Genomic DNA, 7,794 nt, shown 5'->3' on the forward strand with positions numbered 1-7,794 from the left:
TGTCTACACTTGCAATTAAAAACCTGGGGCTGCCCCATGCCAGCTGACTCAGGCTTGCGGGGCTCAGGTTAAGGGACTGTTTAATTGTGGTGTAGACATTTGGGCTTGTCAGCTCCATAGTTAAGGAGCCCAGATGCCAGAATCCTACAAGGTGGGAGTGTCCCAGCTTTTGGGCTGCAGCCTGAGCTTATACAGCAGTAAAACAGCCCCTTAGCCTTAGCCCCAAAAGCCAAAGTTAGCTGGCACTGGCCAGCAGGGGGTCTAATTGCAGTGTAGACATACCTCAAGAATACTTATTAGCCTCCTTCCTACCTTTAAATTTCAGTTTTCTCCTTTTGCTCTATTCCATTTTTACACATCCTTTCCCCCCTTCTCTACCTGCATCTGTTTGTTGCTGTAGCCAAGTATAGGCCCTGATCCTGTAAACACATTCTAGTTTCTCACATGGATAAATGTTTGTGAAACTGGGCCTTAAAATATTCTCTCTCTAGTCTACCTCTTATTGTAAAGCTTTTGTGATACTTTGTATAAAGGATACTATTTAAAAATATTACTTAGCAATTAATATCTTGAAAGTATTGATTAACTTCTCACAATTAATTAATCCTCACAAAACCCCTGTGAGGTAATAGAATGAGTATTAGCATCCTCAGTGTACAGTCTGGGAAACTGAGACATTGAGAGGTTAAGTTATTTGCCCAATGCCACCCAGTAAATCACTGACAGACATAAGGCTTGAACTTGGAACTTCCTGCCACCGATTTCTGAGTATGGACCATTAGATCAGAAGCCTCTCCTGTGTGTCAGTATAAATTGCACTCTGTGTGTGATTTTCATTCTTAAAAATATATGAATGCTACAAATAATTATGAAAGTCATACCCCTTGTTCTAATGTCAAAGCCATATTTTCCCAGTCTGAAATAAAAACAATAAAACAGAATGTTAACAGAGACATTTTAAAGTATTCTCTGTAGATCTGCTGTGCCAACTGGTGGATTGGAATGGCACTGCTGTGCAGTAGCCATGAAATCAGGAAATGTTTCTATCATGGGTGTTAGAACGATGACATAACTTTTAGTGGAAATATCTTCTTGTGTCTCACATAGCATTTCTATTAATCTGTGAGTGATTATTTCTCTAAATTTGAATAATATGAAACAGAACTGGAACAGGTCATTCAGCTGTTTGAGATAGACAGAGCTGTGAGCTACAGCTTGTAGCTCATTTCTGAATGCCACAACCTAATAGCAGTTTCCATCAAATTAGAAGCAATTGGACTTTGTAGAAAGTTTTGATACCACCGCAGGGTTCTGCGTGACTACAGTGGGACAGTAAAAAGGTCTACAAAAATGAAAGATTGGTTAAAAAAAATCACAATTTTGTATCTTGGTTAGTAAACAGTGCAATGAGTTTTTGTAGCAGTAGTGCAGAGTTGTTCTGAATAACATGGTATATAGATAATACTGTGGACATCAAGCAAAAGAGCACTCATCACTACTAGTGATGGAAAAATATTCAAGAGAAAAAGCTAAAATAAATTTTGACTTTTCCACATTTCATTACCAATATGAAAATGGGCTATTTTTCCAAAAAACATTCATGATTTGTGATTTTTCCTCTCAGTAATGGGATCCTTTTCCAGTTAAAAGGAATCAATTTCCTATTGAACATGGACCAATTCTGAGCAAAAGGTGGATTCAAAGTTTAAAAAGCAAAAGGAGAATTTTTACAAGTTGCCTCTCTGAAGACCAGTCACTTTCCTGAATTTTGCAGAAATGCAAAATTGGAAAAGGAGTGCAAAATCTCTCAAAATGAAATTCCAAAAATTTGTGTGATCCCCCCACCCCGAAAAAAAAATCACTGGTTTTTCATAGCTTTTTACTATCAGCTCAAGTTATGAAAAATCTTTATTTAATCCAGGCTTTTCTCTTGCATTATTAACTGCATCATTCTTATATTCTAAATTCTTAATTACTTGTATTACAGTATTCAGAGTAACAGCCGTGTTAGTCTGTATTCGCAAAAAGAAAAGGAGTACTTGTGGCACCTTAGAGACTAACCAATTTATTTGAGCATGAGCTTTCGTGAGCTACAGCTCACTTCATCGGATGCATACCGTGGTAACTGCAGCAGACTTTATATACACACAGAGAATATGAAACAATACCTCCTCCCACCCCACTGTCCTGCTGGTAATAGCTTATCTAAAGTGATCATCAAGTTGGGCCATTTCCAGCACAAATCCAGGTTTTCTCACCCTCCACCCCCCCCCACAAATTCACTCTCCTGCTGGTGATAGCCCATCCAAAGTTGGATGTGCTAGGTACTGTACAGACATATTATATAAAACAGAAATGTATTATTTATTATATACAGAGATACAATATTCTGCACTGAAGAACTTAGTCTAAATAGACAAGACACACAAGGGGTGGTAGAAAGGAAGCATTATTATCCTGATTTTACAGTTGGAGAACTGAGAGACAGAGAGTTTACGTGATTTGCCCTAGGTAACACAGGGAGTCTGTGGCAGAGACTTGAATTAAAACCAGATTGCCTGAGTCCCAGTACAGTGCCTTAATCATAAAATGAATCCTTCCTCTCTAAGATACCATTCCATAGCAGAAGGTGCTACACTGAAGTATTGTTAGATGTGGACCAAAGTATACTTCAGTTGGCAAGACAGCACACTAGTCCTCTTGTCAGTTGGATTAAAGATGCTTAATTGCATAAGTTCAGAGTGGGAAATGCCATCTTGCTTGCTTTATTAAATTAAAGCTATATTGAACAGAACATCTCCGTTAACTGGAAACCGAATTTGAAAGCTGAGCACAGCTGTGCTTTGGCTCAGATAACGATCAGAACATAATATGATCACAAAGTCAGGCATTAGAGATGGAAAATACCAAACAGGTCATCTAACCCATGACTCTGATAAGAAAATCACCTTCCCAGTGAAATCAAAAATATATTCATAGTCTCTTTTTCAAAGCTAAGGTTACAAGACTACCTTCTTTCATTCATACAGTCTGTAACCCTCAGCTTTAACACCTCTCTCCTGTGCTCCCCTAGTTGATTCTTTCCACTTCTACTTTCTCTGTAAAGCTAGTTCAGAATCCAGCTCCCTTCCAGCAGTCTGAAGTGCTCTTTTGATATTGTAAAACACTAGTTCACTCCCATTGTACACTCTAGTTTAGTCCCATCCCCCCTAAGCTTATGCTTTTCATGAAAGTCCTGGTGAAATTGGGACCAAATTATGGCTAACCCTATCCCACAGACAGGAAAAGAAGCTAGGAGGGGAGCTATGGGTGCAATTCTTATGGCTCTATCCAGGCCCCTAATAACCTAAAGTTAACATTGCAGATGCTCTGTGCTTGGTGGCACAATGAAGTATTTCAGTACGAAGCTTTGGAGTTAGGAAACACTGTGTTTTAGCAATGATCCCCTCTGATCCACCAATGACTACTGTGGAAGACTACTGTGGACTCCATTGTAATGTATACAAAGGGGATTTGTTGCGGTTTAGTGATGAGACAGAACACAGCTTTTTGCAAGCAAGCAGGCTGGTTAGCGGAGATGGGCTGTTTTGCCCCCCCTGCCTTTTATTTTTTTTTTTTATTATATTTTTTTTTTAAGCATTACACACTGCTATACAAAGGAATGTATGACGTTGATTTATATGCTTAGTTACTATTTTTTATTTATTATAATTTTGGTTTTTAGGCCTTGAGCCCAGGCTAAAAAAACCTTTCACAGTTGCTGTTCAAACAATTAAGTTCTTAGGGTTCATATTTAGCCCTTGTCTTTGGATAGAGCAATGTGTGCATTGCTCCTAGGAGACAGTCAGGGTGTGCCCCGCCTGCTTTCAGGTGGAATAGCTAGACATTAACCCTTCAGGGATTCATCATTGAGGCTGCTGGACCCAGTAGGCCTTTCATTTCTCACTAGCTCCCTAGTTTCCAGATTTAGTCTCTGACCAAGGAAAATATTGACTCCAATGGGGCCACTCATGTGGTTAAAGTTAAACATGTGCTTAAGTGCTCTGCTGAACTGGAACAATACAACACAAAGCCTGTGCTACTTACTTTCACCAGACAGTCTCCCTAAATCCTGGCTTGGACTCAACAGTCATGGATTGCTGAATTACAGCATTTACACACCATTCAGGGCTCAGATTACTTCTACACCTACTAGAAGTATTTGTGCAGTGTTTGGGAGTTCTGCAGGGTCTCACAATTGACAAGAAAATGGGGTAAAAAAATTGCAGCAAAAGCAACATTAATTTGTGCCTGTTTGGAACAGTGGAGAAACCAAGAAAGCCAGACTGGCCCATGAAGTTTGGCTGAGACTTGAAATCATTCTATCTGGAAAGCCTTAAAAACCCCTCCCTGGATTGCCTGCAATTTTTATTAATGTACAGTACCTCTGTTTTTTAAATTAAAGAAACTAAATCTGGTTTTTGCTTAGTGTCAATCAGTTTGCATGAGAAATGAAAAAAAGATTACAGCAAACAGTTAATTAGGAGGGAAGGCTTTTTTCATTCTGATTTCTTGTTCAGGAAAAGGCATGTTGCGTGGGAAACAGAAAATGTAATGATGGTATGTATTTAAACGACTTTTGGGCTTCTTGTTCATCGGAGTTAATTTCCACTCACAGAAAGCGTCACTGACTATATTCTATGAACAGCATTATTCCCACTATAACAAGCAACATCACAGGAGTCCTTTGCATACAATGAAGAAGTATGATTTATTATTGACAGCAGTGCCACTGTAAAATGGATTTTGCTTGGTTAAATAAATAAGGGTTGTTGATGAACTGCAGACCAGTTTTAACCACAGTATAATTGCCACCAGTTCTAATTATTTGAAATATTTTTATAGTTATGAAGATTAAACAATTGGACAGCCTTCATTCCCTCTTCTGACTCTAATCATTTAAAAGTTCAAAACACAATCTAGGGATAGAAATGCAAAAAGTGATTACCTTTGCTAAATTTATTTCAGGACTATCTTTAAAAAAATAAATCACCTCTAGGTCTTTTTCTAAAATATTCAAATATGCAAAATCAAACATCAAGCTACCCAGGTGATTAGTGGCTTTCCACTGAGATAGCCATTGCTCCTAGGATAGATACTGGCAGGATTGGCTGGGGCTTGTGGAGTTCTGAGAACACAACTCTTGAGGAGTGATTGGGCAGAAGTTCTTGCCTCTAGCTTTTCTTAGTGGAAGGGGAGCAGCAGAATAAACCCTGTCTAGAGCAGTCTTGATTTCTGGCTTTACAGTTCCCTGGAGGGGAAAAACCCTGAATTTTTAGATTTAATTGTTTTTTTCTTTTCATACATCTTGCGGAATTCCCGCTTCCTTAAAAAATGTTAAGCTCAGGGATACGCTAAAATAGTTTTATTTTCACTTCTAGAATGAGTCTTTTCAGGTTGTAGCACTGCTACATTATGTGTAAACTGGTAGAAATACTCTGTTTCACTCTACAGCTGTAAAGTCAAACCCTTTAGGGGGGATCTGGGAGGAACCATAACAAAAGTAGTCCCTGGAAGCACAACTCTGGGGCCATTGGAAACCAGTGAGACTGAGTGACGGAGTAAATCAAGGGCAATCCATTTAGGAGGCTCCAGCTTAACCCAGGGATCTACCTAGGTCATGGAGGATCCATTGGTTAATGGGAGTGGAGCCGCAAACTTCTTTTGTATGGGAGAATCACCATCTGAGTTTCCTCAACTTGTAGAGTTTCCTCTCCCTGTGAAGGATTTCCCTTAAAGTAAGGACCCTAAGTAAGGATTTCAGGATTCTTTCCTCAGTATCTGGCTGGTGAATCTTGCCCATATGCTCAGGGTTTAGCTGATAGCCATATTTGGGGTCAGGAAGGAATTTTCCTCCAGGGCAGATTGGAAGAGGCCCTGGAGGTTTTTCACCTTCCTCTGCAGCATGGGGCACGGGTCAGTTGCTGGAGGATTCTCTACTCCTTGAAGTCTTTAAACCACAATTTGAGGACTTCAATAGCTCAGACATAGGTGAGAGGTTTATCGCAGGAGTGGGTGGGTGAGATTCTGTTGCCTGCATTGTGCAGGTCGGACTAGATGACCTTAGTATCTATGAATCTATGGCACAATATGCAGCAGTCATCTAACCACATTGATTTTTATCTGTGGGGAGTATATAAGCCATGAGTTCTAGGCTTTCAAGGGTGGTGATTAGCTCACAGCTAGCCAGGTCATGATTTTTTATTTCTTTCCAATAATACATTCTCCCTCAGCCACAGAATAAAATAGCTTTCCATTGGGTGTGCCAAACTGATTACCCACTCATCTGAGTGAAGAAGAATTCTTCTAATAGCCAAGATCTAACTGTGTGATGAAAGGATACATTCAGAGGTCATGCTTCTAATTCTCTTATTACTGATTGCAATAGATAAATATACAATATAATTGCAAATAAAACTACAGAAACATATGATATTAAAATTGATTAACATATGTTCTTGTTCAAAGAAAAGTGTTTACTATATCACTCTGATTGATAATTTTACCTTGGAATTAAGCTCACCCATATGTTTGGCAATTTCCTATATTTAGCTACACACAGTACCAGTTGTGTCTGGTTTCAGATTTGACTCAGATGCCAACCCCTACCTAAATGACCAAGGATGGAGTAAATATTAAATTAGAGAAATTTACAAGTGATAAAACACAGTCTGGCTTGAGTACCTTGAACATTCCACTCTGTTTGAAAATTACTGACATCAAATATATATTTCTGAACCGAAAAACCTGGGTAAGTAAGAAAGCTGATGATACTTAAAAAATCCTCAAACAATATTTGCTAAATAATTTAGCTAATCATACTGAGCACAGATAGCACCCACAGTGAAGTGTGTGGTATAAATGCTGAGTGAGAGATGTATATAATATATACAATGGGTGATCTACAAAGGAAATACTTACTTGGCTAGATATTGCTTTCTAAGGAAGGGAAAATGCTCTAAGGAGCATCACCACCAAAACCCTATGCTGGTCCAGCAGTCACAATAATAATTGCAATGTATACCCTTGCCTTCCCAATAAACGCACCTGTTCTCAGCACTGTCCAGCCCCAGCCCGCCACGTCCTGAAGCCTGACAATAAACCAGTCTGGAAAGGGCTCCAAGACATCTGGTCATTGCATCCACTTATTTTTTTAAATGCTTCTCCCATCTTCTTAGAGCTCTGTTTCTCATCTTCTATTGTGTACTGTGGAATAAGGATAATCCATACCAACTTGAAGCTGGTTTAAATTGTACACCAGTTACACTGCTCCTCTGGGATCATTTCTGCTGCATTTGGTACCAAGCTGCCTCTATTCCTGTGGCCACACTCAAATGTACATTGACCTTGTTACCTGCACACTTTAGGGAACCTCACCTTTTCCCAATTTGTAGGGCTCCAGGCGAAAAGCACCTACCCTTCCCCAATTCATAGGACTCAGGGCCACTTGTACGCAATTCGTAGGGCTCAGGGTGTAACTAACCTGGTCAATTTAAGTACCCACACCCTCTCCCAATACGTAGGGCTCCAGGTGTATACTACTTCTGCAGGTGTGCAGGACCTCTTACCAGTGAAAGAGCCTTACACAATAATATACGACATCACCTCTATTTATTAACAATCACCAAAAATGGAATGCACATGCTACACATACAATGCTCCCAATAAGACAGATGAACTTTTCTTGATGGCCAGTCAGGATCGGGTCTATCTGGGGGACTCCAGTTTCTGCACGGTGTTATTGGCAGAGTGTTG

The sequence above is a fragment of the Lepidochelys olivacea genome (assembly GCF_965140295.1).
Source record: "Lepidochelys olivacea isolate rLepOli2 genome assembly, chromosome: 27".
NCBI lineage: Eukaryota > Metazoa > Chordata > Testudines > Cheloniidae > Lepidochelys > Lepidochelys olivacea.